The 16,040-nt window shown below is 39.5% G+C and overlaps 1 long non-coding RNA gene across 1 annotated transcript in view; it reads left to right on the plus strand.

Moving 5' to 3' along the window:
• Positions 1-14,631, plus strand: part of LOC133543624 (uncharacterized) — an 87,771-nt gene extending 73,140 nt beyond the window's left edge. Inside the window, exon 3 of the long non-coding RNA XR_009804429.1 lies at positions 14,202-14,631. This is a non-coding gene — a long non-coding RNA (uncharacterized LOC133543624). The remainder of the gene's footprint in view (positions 1-14,201) is intronic.
• Positions 14,632-16,040: the final 1,409 nt, after the last annotated feature.

A 16,040-nucleotide genomic window follows, 5' to 3' on the forward strand; every position in this document is an offset into this window, starting at 1 on the left:
GGGAAACCTTTTTTTAAATGATAGTCGGATCCATTCTGAAGATGCCTAAGTGATTTTAAGCTTTGGCCCATAAAACATGTTTACTGCTTAGTTTGAGTGGGAGATTTCTAAACGTTTTTTTTTTTTTTTTAAACGGTCCTCAGTAGTCACGTGTGTGAATTATGCAAAATTATTGAGATTTGGTCCCCATGAACCATATTAAGTATTTTCCCCCAGGGTGCGCAGTAAGACTGATCAGGACATTACTTCATCATTCCTGAGATTTAAAGACATGTGCGAGCTAACTGGCTAGTAGCCATCTCCCTCTCTTTTTTTTTATGTCGCCACAACCTGTAGAAAGGCTGGTCCCCACAAGTACTGATCAAACACTTGGTCCCCACATACACATTACCAGTGTGTGTGTGTGTGTGTGTGTGTGTGTGTGTGTGTGCACACAGCTGGCAGCGAGGCCACTCCCCCCCCTGACATCTCACCTGTGAGGAAATATTCATTAAAGCTTCTCAAATGCCAGCCCGCTAATTGGCTAGCACCTGCATGCTAGCTGTAGCGGCGGCGGCGTGATGAATGTTGCTCCGCCCTCCCGACCTCTCTCGCCCCGTCAGGGGGAGAGAGAGAGAGAGAGAGAAAAAGTGCAGAGTAAATATTGAGCGTGGGACTGAACTCCTGCGGAGGATGATGATGATGACAAAGATGGTCCTAATTAAGAAGCACTTAATGACACACACCTGTGTTATTGATGTGAACCCCCGCCCCTCCCCCACCTGTTGTCTTTCCCGCCAGCTAATCCTCTTTTAATATGGCGGCAAATATGCAAATGAGCCGCGCAATATCGGCAGCAGCCGAGAGCGAGACCTCGTCAGGGCGACCTCATAACAACTCGGCTAATTAAGGCTCAGCCTGAATTTCATAAAGAGGAGCCGGGACCGGGTCTTGGTCTGAGGGGACCGGGACGGGACGCGGGTCGGATCCCGTGTCAAAGAGGCGGCGGCCTTTCTAATAATAATAATGAATTAAAAACGGTACAATAATGCCATTGAAAAATGGCTGTCGTCACGTGGCATGTTAGGCAGCGCACACACACAGAGTACTTACAAGCTCACACAGTGTGTAGACAGAAAAGGGAGAATGGTCGCATTTTGGTGTGAAAAGTCAAGATAAAGGTGAAGTTATAACACTGAAACACTCTCAGGAAGTGCTGCTTTAACACATGGCTAGCTAGCTAGTGGCTAACATAAATCCACTGTGTTTTAACTACACTTTTCCACTTTGCATTAGTCCATCCTAGATGAGCTCAAACCCAGCCAAGCGTTTCCGGGTGTTGTTGATAAATGGCTGTGGCTTTGTACAGTAGATTTTTAACTTGCACTTACAGATGTAGCGACCAACTCTAGTTGCTAACATTGGTTTTCTAGAGTGTTCCTGAGCCCAGGTTATAAAGTACAAAGAAGAAGATCCATGATAAACATTATTAATTTATTTCATCAATCCATTCATTTTGTATATAATCTTCTAATCTCACCATATGAAATATAACTTACTTCACCAATTATCATTTATATGTTTGTCAATTGTGACTACATTGACAACAGGACGTGAACAAAAGTTTTAGCAACTGTTATGTAAAGGAAAAGCGGTAGGATTAAATAAGCTCTGCTTCTTCCTACTCCTTTTTCGAACATGTTGAATAGAGGAACTGGAAATTGTGATGCATCATGTTGTATGCAAACTCAACTCAACTCCGGTGGTGATATCCTTTACACACTGATGTGGCTTTTTGATGCAGTACTGCCTGAGGGATCCAAGGTGCGTAATATCATGGCTTACGTGCCGTGATTTGTCCACATTCTCTGAGCCTTTTGATGATATTACAGAGCGTAGATGGTGAACTCCCTAAATTCCTTGCAATAGCTGCTTGAGAAATGTTGTTCTTAAACAATTTGCTCAGGCATTTGTTGACAAAATGGTGACCCTCGCCCCGTCCTTGTTTGTGAACGAGTGAGCATTTCATGGAAGCTGATTTTATACCCAATCATGGCACCCACCTGTTCCCAAATAGTCTTTTCACCAGTGTGATGTTCCCAATAAGTGTTTGATGAGCATTCCTCAACTTTCTCAGTCAAAGCGTTTCTGGGTGTTGTTGATAAATGGCTGTGGCTTTGCCTAGTAGAGTTTTAACTTGCACTTATACATGTAGCGACCAACTGTAGTTACTGACAGTGGTTTTCTGAAGTGTTCCTGAGCCCATGTGGTGATATCCTTTACTCACTGATGTCGTTTTTTGAACTAGTACCGTCTGAGGGATCTGAGGTCACGGGCATTCAATGTTGGTTTTCTGCGCTTTCTCCAGATTCTCTGAACTTTTTGATGACATTACGGCGCATAGATGGGGAAATCCCTAAATTTCTTGCAATAGCTGCTTGAAAAATGTTGTACTTAAACAATTTGCTCACGCATTTGTTGACAAAGTGGTGACCCTCGCCCCGTCCTTGTTTGTGAACGAGTGAGCATTTCATGGAAGCTGCTTTTATAGCCAATCATGGCACCCACCTGTTCCCAAGTAGCCTGTTCACCTGTGGGATGTTCCAAATAAGTCTTTGATGAGCATTCCTCAACTTTCTCATTCAAAGCATTTCTGGGTGTTGTTGATAAATGGCTGTGGCTTTCCATAAAAGAGTTTTAACTTGCACTTGCAGATGTAGAGACCAACTGTAGTTACTGACAGTGGTTTTCTGAAGTGTTCCTGAGCCCATGTGGTGATATCTTTTACACACTAATGTCGCTTTTTGATCCAGTACCGCCAGAGGGATCCAAGGTCACGGGCATTCAATGTTGGTTTTCGGCGAGTTCTCCAGATTTTCTGAACCTTTTGATGATATTATGACGCGTGGATGGTAAAATCCCTAAATTCCTTGTTGAGAAATGTTCTTCTTAAACAATTTGCTCAGGCATTTGTTGACAAAGTGGTGACCCTCGCCCCGTTCTTGTTTGTGAACGAGTGAGCATTTCATGGAAGCTGCTTTTATACCCAATCATGGCACCCACCTGTTCCCAAGTAGCCCGTTCACCTGTGGGATGTTCCAAATAAGTCTTTGATGAGCATTCCTCAACTTTCTCATTCTAAGCGTTTCTGGGTGTTGTTGATAAATGGCTGTGGCTTTCCATAAAAGAGTTTTAACTTGCACTTGCAGATGTAGAGACCAACTGTAGTTACTGTCAGTGGTTTTCTGAAGTGTTCCTGAGCCCATGTGGTGATATCTTTTACACACCAATGTCGCTTTTTGATCCAGTACCGCCAGAGGGATCCAAGGTCACGGGCATTCAATGTTGGTTTTCGGCGAGTTCTCCAGATTTTCTGAACCTTTTGATGATATTATGGCGTGTAGATGGTGAAATCCCTAAATTCCTTGTTGAGAAATGTTCTTCTTAAACAATTTGCTCAGTCATTTGTTGACAAAGTGGTGACCCTCGCCCCGTCCTTGTTTGTGAATGAGTGAGCATTTCATGGAAGCTGCTTTTATAGCCAAACATGGCACCCACCTGTTCCCAAATAGTCTGTTCACAAGTGCGATGTTCCAATCAAGTGTTTGATGAGCATTCCTCAACTTTCTCAGTCAAAGCGTTTCTGGGTGTTGTTGATAAATGGCTGTGGCTTTGCCTAGTAGAGTTTTAACTTGCACTTATACATGTAGCGACCAACTGTAGTTACTGACAGTGGTTTTCTGAAGTGTTCCTGAGCCCATGTGGTGATATCCTTTACTCACTGATGTCGTTTTTTGAACTAGTACCGCCTGAGGGATCTGAGGTCACGGGCATTCAATGTTGGTTTTCTGCGCTTTCTCCAGATTCTCTGAACTTTTTGATGACATTACGGCACGTAGATGGGGAAATCCCTAAATTTCTTGCAATAGCTGCTTGAAAAATGTTGTTCTTAAACAATTTGCTCAGTCATTTGTTGACAAAGTGGTGACCCTCGCCCCGTCCTTGTTTGTGAACGAGTGAGCATTACACAGAAGCTGCTTTTGTAGCCAATCATGGCACCCACCTGTTCCCAAGTAGCCTGTTCACCTGTGGGATGTTCCAAATAAGTGTTTGATGAGCATTCCTCAACTTTCTCAGTCGAAGCGTTTCTGGGTGTTGTTGATAAATGGCTGTGGCTTTGCATAGTAGAGTGTGAATGTTAAGTATCTTGTCTTTGCAGTCCATTCAATTGAATATAAGTTGAAAAGGATTTGTTGTATTCTCTTTTTATGTAGCACTTACACAACGTGGCAACTGCTTTTGTATTTGTCGCATCATTAGATAATATTTAAGTTTAAAAAATGTCCCATTTAATGGAGTATTGTTTTCTGTCTAAATGGAAAGAAAACAAATACATTTAGTAAGAAAAGGCCGGTGAGAAGGTATTTAGTGCTAGCTGGTTAGCATATATGCATGCTAACGTCCTTTAGGGTGCATTTTAAGCTCAGCTATTCAAGTATTACAAAGACAAAACTGCCAAATCTATGTTTGCATGCTTTTTACCAAAAAACTACACCATATAATCACCTGAAAACACATTAAAATGTGTTGGAAAATGTATCCAAGCACTTCGGCCTTCATGTTTACTTACTAAATTAAACATTTATTCCAAGACGACAACTATGAGACTAAGCAATAACCGATTTTTTTGAACATTGTTGGCCGCTGGTTTGAGTCGTGTTCAATGTCAAATTTTACCACTTTAGCAGATAAAATGTGTATTTTCTTAGCTTTCTTGCGATGTAAAGTTTGTGACGCTAGCATGTGAGGTAGAAACGTTATGAGGTGGTTTGCGACCCCAGCGTTAGGGCTTTACACTTTCTACAGTGTTTGATTGGTGGTTTAGTAATTGGCGTGGGCGTGGCCTGTATACGAGAGTGTCGCCGAGGGTCTCGTCTTATATAGCACTTGACATTTGACCCCTGGTTTTTAGCTGCTGTGGCATCAGTGAGAAGGTATTTAGTGCTAGCTGGTTAGCATATATGCATGCTAACGTCCTTTATGGTGCATTTTAAGCTCAGCTATTCAAGTATTACAAAGACAAAACTGCCAAATCTATGTTTGCATGCTTTTTGCCAAAAAACTACACCATATAATCACCTGAAAACACATTAAAATGTGTTTGAAAATGTATCCAAGCAATTCGGCTTTGATGTTTACTTACTAAATTAAACATTTATTCCAAAACGACAACTACGAGACTAAGCAATAACTGTCAACGTTGTGATTGTTTTGAAAGTTGTTGGTCGCTGGTTTGAGTCGTGTTCAATGTCAAATTTTACCACTTTAGCCGATAAAATGTGTATTTTCTTAGCTTTCTTGCGATGTGAAGTTTGTGATGCTAGCATGTGAGGTAGAAACGTTATGAGGTGGTTTGCGACCCCAGCGTTAGGGCTTTACACTTTCTACAGTGTTTGATTGGAGGTTTAGTAATTGGCGTGGGCGTGGCCTATATACGAGTGTCGACGAGGGTCTCGTCTTATATAGCACTTGACATTTGACCCCTGGTTTTTAGCTGCTGTGGCATCAATCAGAAGGTATTTGGTGCTAGCTGGTTAGCATATATGCATGCTAACGTCCTTTATGGTGCATTTTAAGCTCAGCTATTCAAGTATTACAAAGACAAAACTGCCTAATCTATGTTTGCATGCTTTTTACCAAAAAACTACACCATATAATCACCTGAAAACACATTAAATTGTGTTTGAAAATGTATCCAAGCAATTTGGCTTTGATGTTTACTTACTAAATCAAACATTTATTCCAAAACGACAACTACGAGACTAAGCAATAACCGTCGATGTTGTGATTGTTTTGAAAGTTGTTGGTCGCTAGTTTGAGTCGTGTTCAATGTAGAATTTAAACATTTAAGCCGATAAAATTTGTATCTTCTTAGCTTTCTTGCGATGTGAAGTTTGTGATGCTAGCATGTGAGGTGGAAACGTTATGAGGTGGTTTGCGACCCCAGCGTTAGGGCTTTACACTTTCTACAGTGTTTGATTGGTGGTTTAGTAATTGGCGTGGGCGTGGCTTATATACGAGAGTGTCGCCGAGGGTCTCGTCTTATATAGCACTTGACATTTGACCCCTGGTTTTTAGCTGCTGTGGCATTAGTGAGAAGGTATTTAGTGCTAGCTGGTTAGCATATATGCATGCTAACGTCCTTTATGGTGCATTTTAAGCTCAGCTATTCAAGTATTACAAAGACAAAACTGCCTAATCTATGTTTGCATGCTTTTTGCCAAAAAACTACACCATATAATGACCTGAAAACACATTAAATTGTGTTTGAAAATGTATCCAAGCACTTCGGCCTTCATGTTTACTTACTAAATTAAACATTTATTCCAAAACGACAACTACGAGACTAAGCAATAACCGTTGACGTTGTGATTGTTTTGATCGTTGTTGGTCGCTGGTTTGAGTCGTGTTCAATGTCAAATTTTACCACTTTAGCCGATAAAATGTGTATTTTCTTAGCCTTTTTGCGATGTGAAGTTTGTGATGCTAACATGTGAGGTAGAAACGTTATGAGGTGGTTTGCGACCCCAGCGTTAGGGCTTTACACTTTCTACAGTGTTTGATTGGTGGTTTAGTAATTGGCGTGGGCGTGGCTTATACACGAGTGTCGACGAAGGTCTCGTCTTATATAGCACTTGACATTTGACCCCTGGTTTTTAGCTGCTGTGGCATTAGTGAGAAGGTATTTAGTGCTAGCTGGTTAGCATATATGCATGCTAACGTCCTTTATGGTGCATTTTAAGCTCAGCTATTCAAGTATTACAAAGACAAAACTGCCAAATCTGTGTTTGCATGCTTTTTACCAAAAAACTACACCATATAATCACCTGAAAACACATTAAAATGTGTTTGAAAATGTATCCAAGCAATTTGGCTTTGATGTTTACTTACTAAATTAAACATTTATTCCAAAACGACAACTTCGAACTAAGCAATAACTGTCAACATCGTGATTGTTTTGTTCGTTGTTGGTTGCTGGTTTGAGTCGTGTTCAATGTCAAATTTTACCACTTTAGCCGATAAAATGTGTATTTTCTTAGCTTTCTTGCGATGTAAAGTTTGTGATGCTAACATGTGAGGTAGAAACGTTATGAGGTGGTTTGCGACCCCAGCGTTAGGGCTTTACACTTTCTACAGTGTTTGATTGGTGGTTTAGTAATTGGCGTGGGCGTGGCTTATATACGAGTGTAGACGAGGGTCTCGTCTTATATAGCACTTGACATTTGACCCCTGGTTTTTAGCTGCTGTGGCATTAGTGAGAAGGTATTTGGTGCTAGCTGGTTAGCATATATGCATGCTAACGTCCTTTATGGTGCATTTTAAGCTCAGCTATTCAAGTATTACAAAGACAAAACTGCCTAATCTATGTTTGCATGCTTTTTACCAAAAAACTACACCATATAATCACCTGAAAACACATTAAAATGTGTTGGAAAATGTATCCAAGCACTTCGGCTTTGATGTTTACTTACTAAATTAAACATTTATTCCAAAACGACAACTACGAGACTAAGCAATAACCGTCAACATCGTGATTGTTTTGAAAGTTGTTGGTCGCTGGTTTGAGTCGTGTTCAATGTCAAATTTTACCACTTTAGCCGATAAAATGTGTATTTTCTTAGCTTTCTTGCGATGTAAAGTTTGTGATGCTAACATGTGAGGTAGAAACGTTATGAGGTGGTTTGCGACCCCAGCGTTAGGGCTTTACACTTTCTACAGTGTTTGATTGGTGGTTTAGTAATTGGCGTGGGCGTGGCTTGTATACGAGTGTAGACGAGGGTCTCGTCTTATATAGAACTTGACATTTGACCCCTGGTTTTTAGCTGCTGTGGCATTAGTGAGAAGATATTTAGTGCTAGCTGGTTAGCATATATGCATGCTAACATCCTTTATGGTGCATTTTAAGCTCAGCTATTCAAGTATTACAAAGACAAAACTGCCGATTCTATGTTTGCATGCTTTTTGCCAAAAAACTACACCATATAATCACCGGAAAACACATTAAAATGTGTTTGAAAATGTATCCAAGCACTTCGGCTTTGATGTTTACTTACTAAATTAAACATTTATTCCAAAACGACAACTTCGAGACTAAGCAATAACTGTCAACATCGTGATTGTTTTGATCGTTGTTGGTCGCTGGTTTGAGTCGTGTTCAATGTCAAATTTTACCACTTTAGCCGATAAAATGTGTATTTTCTTAGCTTTCTTGCGATGTAAAGTTTGTGATGCTAACATGTGAGGTAGAAACGTTATGAGGTGGTTTGCGACCCCAGCGTTAGGGCTTTACACTTTCTACAGTGTTTGATTGGTGGTTTAGTAATTGGTGTGGGCGTGGCTTATATACGAGTGTCGACGAGGGTCTCGTCTTATATAGCACTTGACATTTGACCCCTGATTTTTAGCTGCTGTGGCATTAGTGAGAAGGTATTTAGTGCTAGCTGGTTAGCATATATGCATGCTAACGTCCTTTATGGTACATTTTAAGCTCAGCTATTCAAGTATTACAAAGACAAAACTGCCTAATCTGTGTTTGCATGCTTTTTACCAAAAAACTACACCATATAATCACCTGAAAACACATTAAAATGTGTTTGAAAATGTATCCAAGCACTTCGGCTTTGATGTTTACTTACTAAATTAAACATTTATTCCAAAACGACAACTTCGAGACTAAGCAATAACCGTCGATGTTGTGATTGTTTTGATCGTTGTTGGCCGCTGGTTTGAGTCGTGTTAAATGTAGAATTTTACCACTTTAGCCGATAAAATCTGTATCTTCTTAGCCTTCTTGCAATGTAAAATTTGTGATGCTAGCATGTGAGGTAGAAACGTTATGAGGTGGTTTGCGACCCCAGCGTTAGGGCTTTACACTTTCTACAGTGTTTGATTGGTGGTTTAGTAATTGGCGTGGGCGTGGCCTATATACAAGGGTCGCCGAGGGTCTCGTCTTATATAGCACTTGACATTTGACCCCTGGTTTTTAGCTGCTGTGGCATTAGTGAGAAGGTATTTAGTGCTAGCTGGTTAGCATATATGCATGCTAACGTCCTTTGGGGCGCATTTTAAGCTCAGCTATTCAAGTATTACAAAGACAAAACTGCCAAATCTATGTTTGCATGCTTTTTACCAAAAAACTACACCATATAATCACCTGAAAACACATTAAATTGTGTTGGAAAATGTATCCAAGCAATTCGGCTTTGATGTTTACTTACTAAATTAAACATTTATTCCAAAACGACAACTACGAGACTAAGCAATAACTGTCAACATCATGATTGTTTTGAATAGTTGGTCGCTGGTTTGAGTCGTGTTCAATGTAAAAATTTACCACTTTAGCAGATAAAATTTGACTTTTGTTAGCTTTCTTGCGATGTAAAGTTTGTGATGCTAACATGTGAGGTAGAAACGTTATGAGGTGGTTTGCGACCCCAGCGTTAGGGCTTTACACTTTCTACAGTGTTTGATTGGTGGTTTAGTAATTGCCGTGGGCGTGGCTTATATACGAGTGTCGTCGAGGGTCTCGTCTTATATAGCACTTGACATTTGACCCCTGGTTTTTAGCTGCTGTGGCATCAGTGAGAAGGTATTTAGTGCTAGCTGGTTAGCATATATGCATGCTAACATCCTTTAGGGTGCATTTTAAGCTCAGCTATTCAAGTATTACGAAGACAAAACTGCCTAATCTATGTTTGCATTCTTTTTGCTAAAAAACTACACCATATAATCACCTGAAAACACATTAAATTGTGTTTGAAAATGTATCCAAGCAATTCGGCTTTGATGTTTACTTACTAAATTAAACATTTATTCCAAGACGACAACTTCGAGACTAAGCAATAACCGATTTTTTTGAACATTGTTGGTCGCTGGTTTGAGTCGTGTTCAATGTAAAATTTTACCACTTTAGCCGATAAAATGTGTATTTTCTTAGTTTTCTTGCGATGTAAAGTTTGTGATGCTAGCATGTGAGGTAGAAACGTTATGAGGTGGTTTGCGACCCCAGCGTTAGGGCTTTACACTTTCTACAGTGTTTGATTGGTGGTTTAGTAATTGGCGTGGGCGTGGCCTGTATACGAGAGTGTCGCCGAGGGTCTCGTCTTATATAGCACTTGACATTTGACCCCTGGTTTTTAGCTGCTGTGGCATTAGTGAGAAGGTATTTGGTGCTAGCTGGTTAGCATATATGCATGCTAACGTCCTTTAGGGTGCATTTTAAGCTCAGCTATTCAAGTATTAAAAGACAAAACTGCCAAATCTATGTTTGCATGCTTTTTGCCAAAAAACTACACCATATAATCACCTGAAAACACATTAAAATGTGTTTGAAAATGTATCCAAGCAATTCGGCTTTGATGTTTACTTACTAAATTAAACATTTATTCCAAGACGACAACTACGAGACTAAGCAATAACCGTCAACGTTGTGTTTGTTTTGAAAGTTGTTGGTCGCTTGTTTGAGTCGTGTTCAATGTCAAATTTTACCACTTTAGCCGATAAAATGTGTATTTTCTTAGCTTTCTTGCGATGTGAAGTTTGTGATGCTAACATGTGAGGTAGAAACGTTATGAGGTGGTTTGCGACCCCAGTGTTAGGGCTTTACACTTTCTACAGTGTTTGATTGGTGGTTTAGTAATTGGCGTGGGCGTGGCTTATATACGAGGGTCGACGAGGGTCTCGTCTTATATAGCACTTGACATTTGACCCCTGGTTTTTAGCTGCTGTGGCATTAGTGAGAAGGTATTTGGTGCTAGCTGGTTAGCATATATGCATGCTAACGTCCTTTAGGGTGCATTTTAAGCTCAGCTATTCAAGTATTACAAAGACAAAACTGCCAAATCTGTGTTTGAAAGCTTTTTGCCAAAAAACTACACCATATAATCACCTGAAAACACATTAAAATGTGTTGGAAAATGTATCCAAGCAATTCGGCTTTGATGTTTACTTACTAAATTAAACATTTATTCCAAAACGACAACTACGAGACTAAGCAATAACTGTCAACATCGTGATTGTTTTGATCGTTGTTGGTCGCTGGTTTGAGTCGTGTTCAATGTCAAATTTTACCACTTTAGCCGATAAAATGTGTATTTTCTTAGCTTTCTTGCGATGTGAAGTTTGTGATGCTAACATGTGAGGTAGAAACGTTATGAGGTGGTTTGCGACCCCAGCGTTAGGGCTTTACACTTTCTACAGTGTTTGATTGGTGGTTTAGTAATTGGCGTGGGCGTGGCTTATATACAAGTGCCGACGAGGGTCTCGTCTTATATAGCACTTGACCTTTGACCCCTGGTTTTTAGCTGCTGTGGCATCAATCAGAAGGTATTTGGTGCTAGCTGGTTAGCATATATGCATGCTAACGTCCTTTATGGTGCATTTTAAGCTCAGCTATTCAAGTATTACAAAGACAAAACTGCCTAATCTATGTTTGCATGCTTTTTACCAAAAAACTACACCATATAATCACCTGAAAACACATTAAAATGTGTTTGAAAATGTATCCAAGCAATTCGGCCTTCATGTTTACTTACTAAATTAAAAATGTATTCCAAAACGACAACTACGAGACTAAGCAATAACCGTCGACGTTGTGATTGTTTTGATCGTTGTTGGTCGCTGGTTTGAGTCGTGTTCAATGTCAAATTTTACCACTTTAGCCGATAAAATGTGTATTTTCTTAGCTTTCTTGCGATGTAAAGTTTGTGATGCTAGCATGTGAGGTAGAAACGTTATGAGGTGGTTTGCGACCCCAGCGTTAGGGCTTTACACTTTCTACAGTGTTTGATTGGTGGTTTAGTAATTGGCGTGGGCGTGGCTTATACGAGTGTCGACGAGGGTCTCGTCTTATATAGCGCTTGACCTTTGACCCCTGATTTTTCAGCTGCAGTGCCCCCTGCTGGTCCTCCATGGTATCAGTGAGAAGGTATTTTGTGCTAACGTCCATTTCAAACCAAACTGAAATAAATTACAAAGACAAAATTGCCAAATCTATCTTTGCATGCTTTTATACAGAAAAACTACACAATAAAATCACCTGAAAACACATAAAATGTTGTTTTAAAATGTTTTAAAACAATTCTGATTTAAAATTTACCTACTAAATGAAACATTTATTTCAAGCCAACAACTACGAGACTAAACAGTAACCGTCGATGTTGTAATGGCTTTGAACGTTTTTGCTCACGTTCAATGTAGAATTTTACCACTTTTAACACCGATAAAATTTGAATCTTCTTAGCTTTCTTACCATGTAAAGTTTGTGATGCTAACATGTGAGGTAGAAACGTTATGAGGTTCGGGCTTTAAAGTTAGTACGATGTTTGATTGGTGGTTTAGTAATTGGCGTGGGCGTGGCTTATACGAGAGTGTCGCAGAGGGTCTCGTCTTATATAGCACATGACCTTTGACCCCTGATTTTTCAGCTGCAGTGCCCCCTACTGGTCCTCCATGGTATCAGCGAGAAGGTATTTTGTGCTAACGTCCATTTCAAACCAAACTGAAATAAATTACAAAGACAAAATTGCCAAATCTATCTTTGCATGCTTTTTACAGAAAAACTACACAATAAAATCACCTGAAAACACACAAAATGTTGTTTTAAAATGTTTTAAAACAACTGGGATTTAACATTTACCTACTAAATGAAACACTTATTTCAAACCAACAACTACGAGACTAAACAGTAACCGTCGATGTTGTAATGGCTTTGAATGTTTTTGCTCACGTTCAATGTAGAATTTTACCACTTTTAACACCGATAAAATTTGAATCTTCTTAGCTTTCTTGCGATGTAAAGTTTGTGATGCTAACATGTGAGGTAGAAACGTTACGAGGTTCGGGCTTCAAAGTTAGTACGATGTTAGATTGGTGGTTTAGTAATTGGCGTGGGCGTGGCTTATATAAGAGTGTTGCTGAGGGTCTCGTCTTATATAGCACATGACCTTCGACCCCTGATTTTTCAGCTGCGGCGCCCCCTGCTGGTCCCCGGCGGTGTGAGCGAGAAGGCAGTTAGCGCTAAGTGCTGATTGCAGGCCGTGACGAGCGTGCTTGGCTCGCCGCGGAGGGGGCGGGGGCAAAAAAAAAAAAAAAAAAAAAAAGTCATATTAGCAAAAATAAATGTTGGTGGGTAGCGAGAGAGCGCCTGATGATGATGTGTGTCTCGGGCAAATTGGCGGTAATGAGTCAAGAGACTGCGTCGGTTCGCATGCATTAAAACAGCCATCATTAGGAAATTAGGCCCAGATTAGTCCTGTTAATGACACCGGGGAGGGGGGGGGGGGGGGGCGCTCCCAGATGTCGGGACGCGGCGGCGTGACGAAGCATCAACCGCCAGCGACAGCTCCCTCCCTCTCTTCCTGGCGCCACTTGAAATGCAAACGAGGCGGGCGGAGCGTGGTGGATGAGGCGGGGGGGGGGGGGGGGGGGGGGGCTGCTAATGAGAGCGGATCCTGGAGCGAGAGAGAGAGGGGGGGGGGGGCGAATAATTTAAAAGAGGAGAGGAGCGATGAGAAGACGCGGCAGCGGGAACTCTGATGTCCCCAATTAGGAGGGATGTGGCCCCCCCGCCCGGGCGCCGGCGATAAAGCCCTCACTCGGTATTCGCCGTCACACGGCTCCGACACTGTTAACATTCTAATATGTCGGCCAACATTAATTACTCGGCCATGTGGATCTCCTTAATGTTTGCTCCCCGATGGAAGTCAGAGCCGGGGCTTAGCGGCGCTACATGAGAAAATAATACCTCCTATTTACCCAAGCAGCACGCCGTCCTCCTATTGACTTTCCCACCGCCAATTATTCTCGCTATCCTAACACCGGCCCGACGTTTCTTCTTCCCCGCGCCCGAAGGCGAGGTCGCCGACGTCCGGCGTTCATGGTCACCTTGGTCGGCCATCTTGTTCCTCGCCGGGAGAACATCACACGCCCGCTTGTACGTGCATTATTAATGGAGGCAGGTGGGGGGCGGGGCCCGGCAGCTGCAGCCCGACTTCAACGGACTAATCATCTCCTAATTGACTGGGCGCCGCACTCCTTCGTGCGGGCAGAAAAAAAACAAAAAGAAGAAGAAGAAGCAAAATGTCATCTTTTTAAAAGTGAGTGAGGCTCTTAAGGAGGATCACATCAATTTGACTCCGACTTGTCTTGCTTGCCTCCGCCAGGCTTTGGAAGTCACGCACTGCCCCCTGCTGGCGGGGAGAGGGAGGCCACAAACAGTCTGCTGGAGAGGTCGCGCCACCGCTGACCTCCAGGAGTACTCACTCCTACATAAATATATCAACCTTTTTGAAAATATCAACAAAAGGGATTTTTTTGTTTTCACATGTTAAGGTGGTATTATTAAATAAGTGTGTAATTGTTTTGTTGGTATTATTAAATAATTGTATATTTTTTTGTGAATACATGTATAATTGTTTTGTTGTTAAATGTTAAGGTGGTGTTATTAAATAAGTGTAATTGTGTTGTTGGTATTATTAAATAAGTGTATAATTGTTTTTGTTGTCAAATGTTAAGGTGGTATTATTAAATAAGTGTGTAATTGTTTTGTTGGTATTAATAAATAAGTTTATAATTGTTAGATTGTAAAATGTTAAGGTGTTATTATTAATTAGGTGTATAATTGTTTGAAAGTCAAATGTTAAGGTGGTATTATTAAATAAGTGTGTAATTGTTTTGTTGGTATTATTAAATAAGTGTATATTTTTTTGTGAATAAGTGTATAATTGTTTTTGTTGTCAAATGTTAAGGTGGTATTAAATAGGTGTATAATTGTTTGATAGTCAAATGTTAAGGTGTTATTATTAAATATATGTATAATTGTCTGATAGTCAAATGTTAAGGTGGTATTATTAAATAAGTGTGTAATTGTTTTGTTGGTATTATTAAATAAGTGTATATTTTTTTGTAAATAAGTGTATAATTTTTTTGTTGTCAAAAGTTAAGGTGGTATTATTAAATAAGTGTGTAATTGTTTGGTTGGTATTAATAAATAAGTTTATAATTGTTTGGTTGTCAAATGTTAAGGTGGTGTTATTAAATAAGTGTGTAATTGTTAGATTGTAAAATGTTAAGGTGGTATTATTAAATAAGTGTGTAATTGTTTTGTTGGTATTATTAAATAAGTGTATATTTTTTTGTAAATAAGTGTATAATTTTTTTGTTGTCAAAAGTTAAGGTGGTATTATTAAATAAGTGTGTAATTGTTTGGTTGGTATTAATAAATAAGTTTATAATTGTTTGGTTGTCAAATGTTAAGGTGGTGTTATTAAATAAGTGTGTAATTGTTAGATTGTAAAATGTTAAGGTGTTATTATTAATTAGGTGTATAATTGTTTGATAGTCAAATGTTAAGGTGGTATTATTAAATAAGTGTGTAATTGTTTGGTTGGTAATAATAAATAAGTTTATAATTTGGTTGTCAAATGTTAAGGTGGTGTTATTAGATAAATGTGTAATTGTTTTGTTGGAATTATTAAATAAGTTTATAATTGTTTGGTTGTCAAATGTTAAGGTGGTGTTATTAAATAGGTGTATAATTGTTTTGTTGTCAAATGTTAAGGTGGTGTTATTAAATAAGTGTAATTGTTTTGTTGGTATTATTAAATAAGTGTATAATTTTTTGTAAATAAGTGTATAATTGTTTTGTTGTCAAATGTTAAGGTGGTATTATTAAATAAGTGTGTAATTGTTTGGTTGGTATTAATAAATAAGTGTATAATTGTTTTTGTTGTCAAATGTTAAGGTGGTGTTATTAAATAAGTGTGTAATTGTTTGGTTGGTATTAATAAGTAAGTTTATAATTGTTTTTGTTGTCAAATGTTAAGGTGGTATTATTAAATAGGTGTATAATTGTTTTGTTGTCAAATGTAAAGGTGGTGTTATTAAATAAGTGTGTAATTGTTTGGTTGGTATTAATAAGTAAGTTTATAATTTTTTGGTTGTCAAATGTTAAGGTGGTATTATTACATAAGTGTGTAATTGTTTTGTTGGTATTATTAAAT

This window comes from Nerophis ophidion, linkage group LG26, assembly GCF_033978795.1.
Source record: "Nerophis ophidion isolate RoL-2023_Sa linkage group LG26, RoL_Noph_v1.0, whole genome shotgun sequence".
Classification (NCBI taxonomy): Eukaryota; Metazoa; Chordata; class Actinopteri; order Syngnathiformes; family Syngnathidae; genus Nerophis; species Nerophis ophidion.